Source organism: Cebidichthys violaceus, unplaced genomic scaffold (genome assembly GCF_023349555.1).
Source record: "Cebidichthys violaceus isolate CVI_PGR_0920_01 unplaced genomic scaffold, fCebVio1.0.p SCAF_9, whole genome shotgun sequence".
In the NCBI taxonomy this organism is placed as follows: Eukaryota; Metazoa; Chordata; class Actinopteri; order Perciformes; family Stichaeidae; genus Cebidichthys; species Cebidichthys violaceus.
Window position 1 is genome coordinate 14,947,898 of NW_027176975.1, and position 16,395 is coordinate 14,964,292.

The 16,395-nt window shown below is 43.5% G+C and overlaps 1 protein-coding gene across 2 annotated transcripts in view; it reads left to right on the forward strand.

The window, feature by feature from the left end:
* The window catches only part of LOC137867029 (tetratricopeptide repeat protein 28-like), a 111,480-nt gene that overhangs the window by 27,924 nt on the left and 67,161 nt on the right, over positions 1-16,395 (forward strand). The window lies entirely within an intron of this gene.

Consider the following 16,395-nt stretch of genomic DNA (forward strand, 5'->3'; position numbering starts at 1 on the left):
TGTCTTTCTCAGATTACATTTCTAACCTTTGCACCTCATTCCCTCCTCCTCTTAGCAAGCTCAGTTCTCATAAGCACGGCAGCGTTGAACTGACACATTGTGTTATTCAGATACAGTTACTTTGTAGAACGAAAGAGGGACTTTCTCTCCTATTTCTTTGACTGGTTGTCATATTCTCCAGTGCCACTGATGGAAAGAGTCGTCACTCGCTGTCAGAGCAGCCCTGTGCAGTGGACAAATATGTGACAAACACCTTTGGTGCTTTGATCTTTTTTGAATTGCACATCTCTGCTATTCACTTCACTTCTAACAGTTATTCATGCAATGCATCAAAAGTCTTAGCTGGCATCGATGCAACCGGAATATTGTATATTGATGCATGTTCAGTTTTCGCAGAAAGCTATGTGCAATGTTGTGTTCTTTTTGAGGGAAACAAAGCTGTTGGATGGCTCATGAAGACAAAGTAAAGTGATGGATACAATAAGGTAGAGAGATGTAGGGGTGGGTGAAAAGATAAAGCAAGTGTGAGGGAGGGAGGGACAGAGAGAGGAGTGAGGGAGAGATGAATAACTGTTTGACAGGTGGAATGAAAAAGCCGCAGAGGGTGTTTGGAGCACTGTGGTAGGAGTGTGTGCGCTGTGGTGTGGCGCAGCACAACGTTTGGGTCATACATCACACTAATACAGCAGGAGGACATAGCCTAGCACAGCGCTATGCAGAGCAGGGGGAGAATAATGTGCTGCGCTTGCACCCGCTCAATCTGATTGAAACGCACAGCACAGGGGCTACATTTACTCACCCCCCACATGCACACTTTATAAATCTACTCTTGGCCTGTATATTCCCCTAGATAATCCCCGAAAACAGAAACAGAATACTGACACCTGGGTTCTCCATCATGGTGGGAGGAGGGTCTACCGCATTGTGTGCGTCAACTACCTACGTGTTGCTGTGTAGAGCTGCTTTGCTAAGGCCATAAACATTAAAGTAAAGTGACATGATGAGTTAATTGCAAGGCGTGCAATTAAAAATGCATTAGGTCGCCATTAAGAGTGGGTTTGGCCTGCTATTAAACATTGATCAGGATTGTTTATTAATATATAAAAAACGAAAATGGGGGAATAACACATGCAATCTTCTATTTTGCTCATAGCACATGATGTGCTAATTTATCTTATCTGTAGATCTCTGTGTTGCGTTATTCTTTTCTAAATGAGCCTTGACACATGGATGTAAGGGCCCCAAATTAGGGGTGGAGCCTTAAAAGCTGCTGAAACTGGACAAAAAGTAATTATTGTAGATGACGGAGGTATAAATGTTTTAGCACTCTCAACGTAAGAAATAATCTAACCTTCATTTAACTGGGGCCGACTCTGTTCTGGTCTTTGTGCATGCCTTTGATCACTGAAGCAAGATTCAAAGCAATTCTGAAGAGAGCTCAGAGCCTCTTTCTCATACTACCGACATGTACATTAACCAGCCTGGTCTTTCTTCAGCCCTGATAATTAGCTCCAACACTGCAGTGCTGCAAAAGAAGAATGCTATGTACAGCTACGTGTTATCAGGCAGCCTGTCACACAAACTAAACTTGGCAGGTGATGGCCCACCTGTCAATTACACCTAACGGCATGCAGCAGACAGGAGATGTGATATTCATGCGATGAGTGTTGCATTGCCATCCCTTCTGTGGGTGTATCTAATTGGCCAAGGGTTCAGGTCTGGGAGCCTGCCACCTGCGTTACACTGTCATTAGCATGGGGACTGTGCTTTACATTTGTCACCTCTCACCTCCTTCAGGGAGCTGTGGTGTTAGGTGGGCTGAGTGTGGACCCTTTGCTGTTGTGCCACTCTGACCTCAGGAGGCGATTAATTAAAGCTGTGGGCCAGCCAGATGATCGCACTTCTAAAAGACACACGCAGAGGTGATGATGAGGAGCGTTTAGCTCCCCCCCGTCCAGCCTGATCGCTCTCACCTCCTGGCCGTGGAGCTGATTGAATAGAGTCATCATCGACGGCAAACTCCTCCTCAGATGTGGGTGGGCTCCTGGGGACCTCAAGGTCCGCTTTGGAAACAGAATTGGATTCCCTCTACTAATAAGAATTTTTCTCACCAGGGAGTGAAAAAAATGGATGGTTGTCTTTGAAAGCCGTGCCTGTAGGGTTTCTTTGGGTTATGTTAGAGGTCGATAGGTTGAGATATAGAGGTGGATCCCACTGTTGACTAGGAAGCTATTTTCATTATTGTCCTGGTCTTGTCTTGGGCTGTGTTCATTAGAGTTCCAGGGTTGGTGTGCACTAACTTTCACAGGGGTTGAAATTGGGGCTTCAAGGGGTATGAGATGGCCCCTCAGGCGGTGAACTGGTCCTTTGGAGCGTTGTGGTATTTGACAGGGCAGCTGTAATTGCTCCTCAGAGACCAAGAAGAGTCAGCATCATCAAAACGAGCACTTCTGAAAGGGATTCACTCCCAAAAGGAAAGAAATGCTGCATGGGAGGAGGGAAACCTTAAGAGAGCTCGGCAGGAAAAGACATTTATTCATTTTGTTTTAATAACTTTCATGGAGAAATTACCTCAGATGTCTTCTTTTGGTCCTTTGGGGCATTGAAATCTCTTGCCCCTTTTTACTACCAAGTCTTTTCCCGTGGCAATCTTTTTTTCTTCTCTCAAATTTATTTTATTTTCATTTGTCTCAATGGATGTGTATTGAAAAACATGAGAGAGTGAGGCCAAGGCTCAGGGTCCCCGGGGCCAGCTCTGAGGCTCTCTTTCAGCATGCGGCATGATGTTCAAAGGCTCCTCCAGTTTCCAGCCCAGTTAAAAGCCAAGTGTTTAGGTTGATTCACAGTAATGGCCGTGTCCTTTGCTGTGCTGGGTCATCAGAGTGGCTTGGGTCATGGGCGGACGAGAGCTTTTGGACGGTGCCGTTTGAGGATAACGAGACTGTAGTAGCCAAATTCACATCTGCTGCTAGGAGATACCAGTCGTTGTGAAGCACTTGGATTGAGTCTTTCCCAGTGAGGTCTGTGTGGAGGCTGTGATAAATATACCTCTGTAATTTACCAGGGTGACAGAATCCTCTCACTTTTGTTTGTCTGGATTCAGTGAATGTTGGTTTATGACTGAAAGACAAAGACAGCTGCAGAAACTGTGTGGCAGCAACTGCTGTTGTGTAACTATGCCTGTGTGTGCCGTGGTGGTGGTGGTGGTGGTTGTGGGGGTGAATTATCCAGGTCAGATGGGTCACCACTGGAGTGATGGGTGTGTTTTTGATGGGTGACCTAACTTCCTCACCCTGTCACCTGCCTCCTCACTCTTCCATCCTTCATTCTCATTCTCTACTCAACATGATGTACCTCTTTATACCCCGAGAGAAGAGAAATTATGTTTTAATCGTATCAGCTGGCAATTAGTCCACCACCTCTGCCCTGTGTAATGCAGATATATTTGCATTAATAAGACATTCATAGCTGACTGCCTGCAAAAAAAGATCCCTTTCCATAAACAATAGCTGGCGTCCCCTTGGGTGGGACCCAGTTGTTGACCCATGATGAACCTCTGACCAGAGCTGCCATGTCCTCCTGACTTGGTGCAGTGACACTCTAGATTGGGACCAACAGACAGCGAGAGCAGGAGACAGACAGACAGTTTGACGCAGACACACTGGAATGCAAATAAGGGGATCTATAGAGATTACACTGCCTGCTTTTTGAAATAGCCTTGGTCCTTCAGTGTGCGAGTCACCCCCGCTGGAGAGGCCTGGTCAAAGAGATAGGTGCCTTTTTTTCTTTTCATGTCGAAAAATGTAGTTTTGCTGGAACTGATTTGTTGTCGCAAGCAAATTATTTTCTTTCTTTTTCATAGTTTTTTTTTTTAGGCACTACTTTCGGCAAGGCTCAAACAGAATGCAGTGGTGAAAGATATACTGTTGGCCCTAATCTCATCCTCTCTTTTGTGTGTGCAGCCCTAAACCGACGGCCTCTTTAACTACCTTTGCCCCTTATTCTTCCATTCTCTCTCACACTCTCTCTCCCTCTCTTTACTCCCTTCTCCCTCACCTCTCCAACTGTCACATTGAGATGGTTTAATGGAAATTATTCAGAAATGGAAAAAGACGAAAAAGTCCAGGGTTCACTGGCTCTTTGTCAAACCGTATCTGTTCAAGTCAGAGAAGGCACAGTAGTAACTGGGGCACACATTTTTTAACTTTGCTGAAAAGCCATTTGTTATTTAGGCACTGTAAGCACTGCCGGTCTTTTACGACTGTAGTGCTTTCCTCCCCGTTAACAATGAGGGACAGTGTCCTGAGTTCACATACTTTATTCCTTATTTAGTTCATTTAAAACCTCCATCTGGCTTTGTGATCTGTGGGGAATTTATGTATTTCCATTTCCATACAAACAATCTATTTAGGGTTACAGAGCATCACCATATTGAAGGGGACCAGAACACTGAAATCCATTCATCACCAGGGGCAGATCAAAATGCCTCAGGGCTACATGACATTTTATCACAAGGTGCCTCCTTGGTTTACTTCAACTAAGCGGTTTATCTTTAAGTGCCTTTGGAAATTTAAAATACCGACTGCCATTTGATACTCCTTTTGTCTGTCAATATCAGCATTGCTTTTAAATTCTTCAATTTAAATGGATTTTAAATGTCAGAGCTTCGACAGTGTGTTGGCTTTATAAAGAGAAATTCAGTGGATGTGCTTGTATTTGGAGCATCACAGTCAGTCCTATATATGACTCTTTGTGTAAATTGATATGAGAGATGTTCTTCTGTGTTTGCTTTGCATATTCTCTGTGGAATGGGACGTTAAAATGTCCTTCTCAAAATCCTTCCCTCCTGTTCCGTACTGTCCCTGTTCAATCACCGGTAATTGTGGAACACGGGACTTCTCTTTAAGCCTGGTGTCACTCTCCCAGAGCCTGAAGACTGCAAAGAGAGGAGGGGGATTTGTCTTCCTTTCCCCTTCACTTATCTCTTTTGTTTGTCCTGGTTTCCATAGATGAGCAGCAGCCCTCCATTCTCTTCTCAAGCGAAACTAAGTGCTGCCGCTACTCTCGACCTGCCAGCTCCAAATTGGCAGCCTGACCTTCTTTTTCTTCCTTTGGGCGTCTGTACAAAGCCATACCTCTACCATGGGGGAAAAACGCAATTAAGAGGTGACATAAACACTGAGCACCCGTTGTAGTCGTGCCCAGGAAGAGGAAGGGGGTAAGGCAGCTGCCATTGTGACGCGCATGCAGAGACACCGGTCTATTTATTGGACTTTACGCATTGCAGAATGAATTGATGGAGAACAGTGCTTGTGACTCGGTCTCACTGAATGAGCCTTGACAGGGGAGTGGTGTCGAGCTTTGACCTGGCTGGTGTATGCATTAGGTGTGACTGCTCTCTGACCTTGTGTTTTGTTGTAGCCAATTATCACCTAATGTTTCTGCACTCATGACAAAGAGAATATGCAAAGCAGGGAAGCACATTTTCAGCACTGTCCTAACTGATATAACAACCCATTGAAATCTTATAAGCTACAAAATGTTTTTCCTCAATGAAATCTTGAGAAAGTCCTTTGTCATATTTTGAAATATTATATTTTAAAAATTTAGTTTGAACATAAAAATTTTGTGGAACTTTCAAGCATTACTGAACAACATTAATTCAATGAGACTAACGGAGCAAGGCACTTAAAACAAAACCTAATCCATTCTTTTAGCAAGAAAAAATGTTCTAACTTACAAATGCCAATCAAAATATAATGGGCTGCCCGTATCTCCATGTGAATGTTTTCATGAGCTCTAATTTAGCTTAATAACTTGAGAATATCTGCAAATTATAGATGAATTACGCCCCATAAAAGCATAATACTCTATATTGTAACGTGATACGAGAATAGCTTGCAGTTTTTATTTTAGCGTAGAGGAAGCCCATTAAAACTGGCACTGGGGGAGAGTGGTGTTTAATTGCCAGCTAAGGTGTGTGACATTTGAAGCAGCACATCGAATCTGGCCCAAAGTCCGAAAGGTGTTGTGAAGGGAGTAAGTAATTACTCTGGTCTCCCCAGGCAACAGATTTAATAAGACAACTCAGTGATATAAGGGGAGCAAAACACGCGCAGACAGGTTTTCAGGTTATGTAGACCTTTGTGGTGTCACATTTTGTTTATGTCTGTGTTTTTATATTTGATGAAGAGGATTTAAGCAGATAAATTAAACATCTAAACCATTTAGGGTGAATTTTAGACTTTTTGTTTGAAGGCAGTGGTCAGCGATATGACTTATCTTCTTTTACCCGATCTTGAGGTATTAGTTTTCATTTCCACAGAGTAAAAACAACAACATAAAAGCTCAAAGTAATGTTAATTTAAGCAGCTGTTTGTAACAGTTAACTTGTGGTCCTAAGATTACATACATTTTCATCTATAAGATCTCACGATCTCAATGTATCTGCCATATAGTGTAATTATTACTGTGTATGAACGTATCTTCTTCATACTGAATGACTTCTTCGAGGCTCTCTTTAAAAGTGATCCATCTGCTCGGTTAGGCTTGTAAACAGCCTGCCGCTCCACCATGTCTGTGCTTACCATGTTTGTACAGTAGGTGAGTGGCTCATGGCCCTCTCCTCGGGGTTGTTTAGTTTTCAGACCCCTGACAGAGGAAAAGAAACCCCCATGGGGGGAACATGAAGCACTACAGGTTGAATGAAATTCTCTCTGAACACTCCAAAGCTCTCTTCATCTCCACAGGCTCTGGGGAAAAAGCAGCAGAGAAATGTTTAAAAGAGGATGCTTAATCCAGCAGCACTGAAAAAGCATAGTAGCACATGGACTTTTTTTACCCAAGAGAGAAACCACTTTAAAAGAGGCCCGGCATGATAGGCCAGCATAATGAGCCATCACTGGCTGATATTAGGAAGTTTATTCATAGAGTAGCACTAGAAGATGGCTTAGTGCAGGATGTTATCTTAATGCCACAACATGATAAATGATGCAGAGAGGATAGTGTTTGGAAATAGTTAGGAAATGTGTTGTAACATATTTGCTAGCACAGAGAGCAGTAACATATTTTGCAGAAAAGAGAATATAAGAAAAAAAAAATAGAACTGCATGCTCTTGTTGTGAGCTGGCATATACAAACTAATATGGGCTTACAAACTGCAGGTAAACACCGTATTAAATGTAACTGACATGATAGCGTGGGACCCGTTGCTCATGTTTTTTAATTACCTCAGTAAGCATGATATAATATGCTTCAATATTTGTATTGTAGTTAAGTAATAGAACATCACTCATACACAGTGCCATCTAATGATAAGTTATGAGAGTGAGTCCTCTTTAAATGGTCCGTGAGTGAGAGAGAGAGAGAGAGAGAGAGAGAGAGAGAGAGAGAGAGAGAGAGAGAGAGAGAGAGAGAGAGAGAGAGAGAGAGAGAGAGAGAGAGAGAGAGAGAGAGAGAGAGAGAGAGAGAGAGAGAGAGAGAGAGAGAGAGAGAGAGATATATGGCAGGGTCTCAAACAGGGGCGAGTCGCTCAGTAAATGATTGCAGTGGGGTTGGCTACATCACTGGGGTCATCACTCCCTGGAAAGCCTGATAGGTAATTCATACACCTTTGCTTTATCGGGGGGGTCAGTGCCTTTTCACCATTTATCACGCCACATCTATTCCTAAAACCACCAACCATACTGGTTTGCACTCAGGCAAACTGTTGCATTAAGAGAGATTAGAAGTGCAGTGTGGGAAGCCTTCAGTATTTAGCTTCAGCCAGAGAATCATTCCTCTTATTAGCCAAAATGTGTCCTCGAGGTATTGCACCACAGAGCTGTGAGTGTAGACCGACAGGTCCAGACAATGTGCTAATTTGAATCTGCAGGTTTGATGATGTTCATTTGCAAAGTGGTGTTGCGGACCTGCACCTTGCTCTGGGTAATCATTAGCACGAGAGGTGAATTTAATATTCTGCTCAGCTGAGGCACTGACATAGAGGGGTCCCTGGCTTCTGTTTCTATTAGTGTCTAGGCCTGCGGCTGCACAGCCAACACTTCAATGAGTGCTTTCTCAACGCGTGGCCATTTCTCTGCTGCAGCTGCTACCCTTCTAACTCTCTAGCTTAGGGATAGAAATATGACGCTAGAGAGAACCCATAGTATTCTCATGCCCCACCCCTCTGTCTTTTCTTCTCTACTCCTCTCACGATTTCACATCCAATTTTCCCATCGCCCGGTGACGCCCATTCCCCTAAGACCCCCAGCTACTGCGGGATCACTGGACTCGTGTGTGTGTGTGTGTGTGTGTGTGTGTGTGTGTGTGTGTGTGTGTGTGTGTGTGTGTGTGTGTGTGTGTGTGTGTGTGTGTGTGTGTGTGTGTGTGTGTGTGTGCTCTTATTGATCAGGGTCTTGTCTCTGTGGCTCTGGGCTCCTGCTTCTGTTATCACTGCAGTGTGGGGGGCGGGGAGGAGGGAGTGTGGTTACCAGCACTGAGAGCCTCAGGATAGTGTATGTGTGTGATCTAATGGGATTTACAGTGTGTTTTCAGTTTGAGCTTTTTCTTCTTTTCTTAACCCATATATTTGCAACAAGCACAACAATTTACGCAATTAAACTGGCCATAATTATGGCCCATTTGGTCTGACAGCTAGATAACTGTCCAGCAGGAGAAAGGTATAAGGAGAATACAGGCGGCATTAACAGTGAATATACACAGGCTCTCTAGAATCACTGCAAGTAGGAGTGGGGTGTCTAATGTGATAAAAACAAGACCACTTTTAGATTTTGTATGAGCAATTAAAATGGGATGGATGTGAAATTGGTTTTAAGGATGTCGCTGAAATACTCTAGTTTTCTTTTCAGAGAAAAAATAAGTGATTTCGAGAGGGGGTAGAGACTGGCCATGATGAAACGGAAGCAATGTTTATTTCATATTAAGGAGAAGTAAGTTACCTGCAGCAGAAGATACTATGATAACGCCTTCATTTCACTCAGAGCAAAGTGAAGGTGAAGGGAGGAGAATTCTTCCTTATTTCCCCCCAGTTCTACCTCCTTTATCCACCGTTCCCCTTGACTGTAGTTCTCTCCTCAGTGGGTGTGGATAGGACTCTTATGATGGATTGCACTACTGGTCCTCTTGAGTCCATGCATGTGAATAAATGGGTGCAGTGTGCGCACGTTCCTTCCCTCCCTCTTTCCTCCATCTGCCTGTTTTTTTCCTCCCCTCCTTTTCCCCAAAGTTCCCCTTACCACTCCATCCTTTCCTTGCTCTTCAGCTGTTTCGGACATGTGTGCAGAAATGTGGACCGGGACATGCGTATGTACTTACATTCACATATGGCTACACACGCAGACATGCAAACACACTCGGCAGAGCTGCGTGGCACTGAAGGCACTATTCCTCCGTGGCCACCGTGATTAATTACTTTTAACAAAGCAAACAGAGTCCTGCTTGTCCGGATCAATCTTTTCCCCATCTTGGTGCGAGGAGTTGTCACCAGTGATTGCCAGGCTCTGTGTAGTATGAAATGAAGGCCACTTTCACTTCTCCCTGTCCTAAGCTAACCATAGCCTCAATTTTCTACACCTATGATCCTGCTCTCCTGGCTCCCATGGCTCCACTGTCCTTCTGCTTTCTTACCCCCCTTCCTCCTCTGTATCTCCACTTTTTTTTTCCTTGTAATGCAACCCCTTCCTTGGGAGTTATAGTGCTTTTCAATATAGCAGTGACATGGGTAGTCATGTCACCCTATTTCAACTCTATGGTTTTTAGTAGCTGCCACATGCTTTTAGAGCAGCGCATAGAAAAATAAAGCATCATGCCTCTTGCCATCCACGCATACTAATTGGCATCGCTCTGCTAAACTGATCAAACACCATTAATCTATTTGTAGTATATATTTGTTTCTAAATGAGAACATTAATACATTCTGCTACTACAGCCAGCTGGGTGCGGTGAGCCCCATTGATTGTTGGCACCCACAGTGTGAGTCATAGCTCTGAGCAAGTGTTTTTATTTGGCTTGCTGTGTGTTTGTGTGTACATGCGTGTTTGTGAGTTTGTGCATGTGTGTTTTCTGGCGGTGGATTCCTTCTATGTTGCGACCAGTTGCCAGAGGAGTTTCAATTAACATATTTACTTTTTTTCACTCATAAAGTGTCCACAGGTGGTATGGAAACCTGTTCACTTCATCTTATTACTGGACAGGCCATCGAGTCACGCAGCATGCGTAGAGATAGATATCAAAGCCAGGGAAATACAGCTACGGGATTAGCAGGCGGACACAATTAATGATGCATGGTGATGGCCAAAGAACGCTGAGGGAACTTGCTGTTTAATGAGCTAACATAGAGACTGTGCAGTTGTGTTACAGGACCACTCAGTGTTATCAGAGGCAGACACCTCCTTTCAATAGAACTCTGCCAATTAGCCCTTTTATGGGAGTTGACTGCCAGAATTTCAGTCTAAAATAGTACCTGTTGCTAATATGTGCATTAGCACCATTGCGCTTGTTAAAATGCCCGGTACCGCACATGCATTTTTCCCTCTGTGGGTTTGACATTTCCCATGAAAATGGTAGTTCTGATAAGCTCAACTAAATCTGGGATTGACTGATAATTCTCAATAAAAAAGATTTTTCTCAGCAATGTGCTGGAGCATGTCATATATATAATAAGTAGAGGAGACTGTCCGTGTGGGACTCATCATGCACTTAAATCGGTGCAGCATAGAGTTCATATTGCAGTGTGTGGACGGGGAATTAGCGAGTCTATATATAAATCCCTTCCGCATGTGTTGTGAATTAAAGTGCATTTATCTGGTAATCGCTTGAGAGATCTCTGTGTGCACAAGCATGGCAAAGCAGTGGCGCTACAGCCACAACAGTCCAGTATACTGATGCTGCTGCTGCACTGGGAGATGGGAAGGAGAAACAGGTCATGCACAATAAAGAGCTCTGATGACCTGGATGGCAGCAGATATGTTTAGTACACTGGGAAGGAATAACAAGAGGCATCTCTGTGTGTCCGTCATGTGCTAACCTTTATTTCTCTCTCTCTCGCCCTCTTCCTTTGACTTCCACCTCCTCCTAGTTTTAAGTCTCACCCTTTTTGGGTTACATCATCATTGTCTTCCTTCACCCTGCTCTCTTCTCTCTCCAGTCCTCTGTCTCTCAAAGCCTTAGCTGTGATTCAACTTGCCTTTTACTCAATCATGTATGACTCCTTACCAGCAGAATCAAAAGCAGTGGGTCTCATGCCATGCTTTTCATTAGAGCTCTCTCCATAAAGGCTGACTGAGTCTTTTGAAGTATTGCAGGGCAACTCTGGAGCCACACTGTCAAGCAGCCTGCTGCTGCTGACTCTTGTTTGATAAAGCAACTTCCCACTAAGGCCAGAGCAACCTAATGAACCCAACGCAAGTGCTGACACTGACAAGGAGCTGTGCCTACTGTGTGGCAGTGTGGGGGGGGGGGGTAATGACTTGGTGGACTTTGTCTCTCTTTGGGATCTTCAAACTCAGCAAGTGATGATAACCAACCCCAAAAAACACCTCAGGCGCAGAAATACATCTTCCACTTGGCAGCCGTTTTTTTTTTCCACACCTCAGAAAATGCCAGTTTGAACAGCTTTCATTTTGCACAGGCTAAATGGTTTGTGAATTGGGGTGTTGCATTTGTTATCAGCAGCTATTTTCTCCCACTAGACATTCAATACATCAGCTAAGATGGCAGCAACGTTTGAGATGGCATGCTTTGAAGAGCTTTGAGAGAGGGTCAGTTGGACATGACTACCTATCCTAATGGCTAATGGAGACTCCTGGTATCCCATGTTGAGAACATGTGTCTCTCGGCCAGTGTTTACTAAGAGAAGGTTATTTTTCAGCCATGCTTGAGTTCACTGTCAAAGCCAATTAAGGGAGTACAAATGAAGATGGAGGATGTGGTGCCTCAGGCCAGGAGAGTACAGCACCGGGGCCAAGTAGCCTCTTCTGTCGGTACTGTGGGGCTAAACACATCAGGGACACATATGGTCAGGCCTGCTTACTCAATTGGCCTTGGCTTTGCATAATCAGGACCTACAATTTATATTACAAAAAGTGAGTTTTAATTCTGTCATGAGCTATTTTAAGGATTGGTATAGAAGTTCAGTTCTGACAGTCAACACAATTTTCCGCAGAGATCACAGCTCCTTGCTTGATAAGTCTTTTTGCTTGCGAAATATACTCTACTATCACACAACTATAAAATGTAAGCCTTGTAGGTATTTTGTAATAAAGCCTTTTATGGCCACCTCAGGTCTAGTCAGGGTGGAAATAACTTTTGCAGCCTAGAGTTTGCTCTCTTTTTCAGACTCACCATCTGGCCTTGATTGATTAAAGCTCCTTTAAGTAATTAATGCCTACTTTAATTGAGAGTCAGCCCCTGTGGCTGTGGGGTTCGTGTGCAATGCTCAGGCAGAGCAGAGCCTACGAGCTAGTCGAGAGGGGCACGGAAATGTGTTTAGCACCCTGACCCTCTCAGCCTCACATCTCAAGACTCTCAAGATGCTAATAAGAATGTAAGTATGCTAGCTGCATCCATGTGACAAATCAGGCTATAAATCATAGTGGAAGAGTGTGACATGGTTTTTCTAACATTGGAATTATCATGCTTGGAATGAGGCATATTGACAATTTATCTGCAGGTTTATCACTTTCTATTGGGCTGTTTCCTTGTTGAAAACCCTCAGTTATGGTGGACATGCACGTAGCAGAAAGAAAATTGAATTCTCTGCCAAACAGTGTATTGTGACAGCGTTTCCCTGCACGACCCCACAGCTTGCTACTATTGTGTTGTTTCATCTGTTTGTCATGAATGAAAAAATATATACCCTGTTTCACTTTGACTGTCACAATGGATGTGCACCACATGTCACCCTCCCCGATCACAAGCCCTGACCTTCTTTATTGAAACTTCTCTTTGTCTTTTGGTAATTGTTTTTAGAAAACGTTAAACCATCCCCCAGCCAGATAATACAAGACACAGTGAATACAGAGTGCTCAGCATTGATTCCACATACCTGACTATGACCTTTTCCAATCTGAAGTCCGGTGCTGGCTGCCAGTTTGATGTGAGCCTGCTAATCGATTCCTCGCAGCCATGAGAGAGTACTACAATGTCTCTCATGCTGAAGCCTCTACTAGGTATTTTGGATTTTACCTGGATCTTATTGTCGCCACTCACTGAATAATGAAACATTTACCCTTTAATTGCCAGCTCCACAAAGAAAGATCATTTTAATTTGCTCTCATTAAAGCCATCTAATCTAATGGGCTAATTAAGGACTGATAGGAACAGCAATCACTAGAGTCTACAACGCCCTTAGGGAGGTATACATCAATGGATCATAAATATTTTACTGCGTCTACCTACATGGAGATAATAAGGTGCTTTAATTTGACTTGCGTGAGTGCATAACATGCACCTTTGGTGTGGCTTATGTTATCATAAAATTACTGTGGTCTTGTTCCACAAAAAGCCCTCCAGTCAGCATATAAGACAAAACAAAATCCTGAAAATGCAGCATTTTTCATTGATTTGCTGGATTAATGCAGAAATCTTTCACTCTATGTGAGGAAAAATTAGTCTGTCACTGTTTTTTTGTACACTAACACAATACATACACACAGACAAATGCTGTAGGTGATCGATGTAAGTCAGGGGTGTTTGCTGGTTTAGGGTTTGGTCTTATTAGATTAGGAAGATGGTAATAGACAGGCAGCTGTGTCATGATTCTATCCCAGTGACCTCGAGGCCAGAGGTTTATGTTTGGCCCTAGGCAATGGGTGTAATGCCCCCACTGCCGCCTCTGTGAGGACCGACCTCAGACCTTTAGGTCCTGTGGGAAAGAGATTTGTACCTGCAGTGAGGACCAGGAAGATGGGTAGAAACTCACTGACTATGGCTTCAAAATAGATTTAATTAAGTAAGGCTCTATTGTGCCGTACTGTGGCTTTCAGCTTCTCAAGTTGAAGGGCAGACGGCCCAAAGCAGCAATCATTCCATTTCACCTTTTTTTTTTTTTTTTTTTTTTTTTGCCATTCTACAGCTAATTTGTCATGGCCGACAGTTATCCCTGGATATTAAATGAAGCAGTTGATATTTTGTGTACCCTGCGACTGTTTCACCTTGAAAGTGTAGTGGCAGAGATTTGTGAGGGATGGTGGAGGCACTTGTCTGAAACCCTGGTCGACACATGACATTTCTAGGTCACGCTGGAAACCAGGCAACGACACCTATACTTAAAGAGCCAAGAAACAGAGGGAGAAAGGCAGCAATCCCTTTGTCCCTGTCACACCATTAGTGTTAATCTGACCCCAGTGTCCTTGCCTGTGTGGAAAGCTGATTTCAAGTAATACATGTTTGTTGGAGACGGATGGGTGGTTTTCTTGAGGAGTTATTGATGTATTTTTCTTCAGTTTGTATTTGTGTGTGTGTGCAGTGTATTTGCAGCCTGCTGTCCCTATTTGATGGTCTTATTTGGGTTCCATTATGCCGACAGCGGGGTTCTGTTGAGAGTAGTCGCATTGGCACCAACTGCCCTGTGGGTGATCAGAAACCATCTGCAGCAGGCGTATCCTAAATACACTACAGCAGTGAAGGGTGTGGCACGGTGTAAACAGAGCTTACATGGCTTCTATTGATTTCCACATTTGAGAGCATCTCTATTATTGCTGATCACCGATCAGGGCACAGCAAGCAGCACAAGTCCTTGGGCCATTGGAGCACAGCTGGAGCAGTTCGTTCAATGAAAAGGAGCCTGCCTTGTTGGGGAGGAGTTGTATCGTTTATTTAGAGAGACATCATTGTGGTTGAGATTTTACAACTCTGAAAGTGTGGCAGGAAACAGCTTTAACTGTCTGTAAATAACCTGACTACATGGGCTGGTTTTCTAGCTGAAATGCCCTTGATACAAAGGATTTACAAATTACCGTAGCAATTTGATTTCTAGCTGAAAATGACAGATTCAGGATAGGATAAACAAATAGATTTGGCAATCTTTAATAAGTGTTTTGTCTTCGAAGCACTGCATACATTTCATAGTGCAACCTGGGAATTCAATTTAGATGTAGGATGCAGCAACCTATTGACCAAGCAAGGTTTTCCACATCTGTGGGAGACGGCATGTTTTTTGTCAGCATTCATCCTACTTTAAGATGTTCCATAAGAAACGTTCAATTGTATCAGGCAGAGGTGTGCACATTACACTAAACCAAACCATACTCATGTTGTTCATAACCATTTAGCACAGCTAGACAAAATGTATTTTCAATGAATTCTTCCTTTAAGCCTGTTAGTCCTAGATTTTGAACAAGGATAGACAAGCTCAAACATAGGCATGCTCCCAGGGCCAGATGACACCTCTGGGGTTAGAGGGTTCTGACGAGGAGCCTAAGAAGGAGCCAAGGACATATGTTGAGGTATTAATCTGCTAATAGTAAAGGAGCCTGTAACAGCTGGTCTTGCGCCAAAGTCCCAATCTTAATCTTGTCAACTTCCTGTCCAGCTGCTCTGACTGTGAGCCTTATTGTGAACAACAGAGCTGTCTCTGAAAGAAAATTGTCCATGTTTCATTGTAAGTGTCTTGTTAGAGAGAAAGGGAGCGAATGTGACTGGTGTGCAAGAGCTTGTGTGGGCATATGTGTGCGGAGAATGTTGGATCCCCGCAGTGTGTAGCAGTGTACCAAAGTGAATCACTTTTCTTTTTTTTGCATCATTTCCCTCTTTCTCCAAAGCATGAAAACATGAATATTTAAAACTACATCAAACAAGCATTCATGAAATATTAAAATGTTCGAGAAACAAGAAAAGCTTTTATCCTCTCTCTTATTCGAATGTTTTCGAGTCTCTCTCTTTCTCTCCCTCTCTTTTGCTCACACACACACACACACACACACACACACACACACACACACACACACACGTGCGCACACAAACACGCATGTACACACGCATGTACACACACATGTACACACACATACACATCAGCACTGCCAGAATTTACCCACGGGTAAAAACAACACACCTTCCCTACTCGATTCACTCTCCTGTGGTATCAGCACATTGCTCCATTAAACAGATGAGGCGAAGATGCAGGACAGGTCAATCATTTACCCTGGATTGAATTTTAGGCAAACACATTATTATAAGTATTGGTTTGGGGATGTTATGTTGTACAAGATGCCGAACAGATGCGTCACATTTCAGGAGGCCCTGTGTTCTGTAAACTTTGCCTTCGGAGGAGTCATTCTCTAATATGCACCCTGTTTAGGGAGATGGTTTTTGGCTGTGATTAAACACTGACTTGTACCATTCTGTTGTGTGTGTAATGCTGCATGTTGACAGGGCAAAGTTAATCTTTGGAGCTCT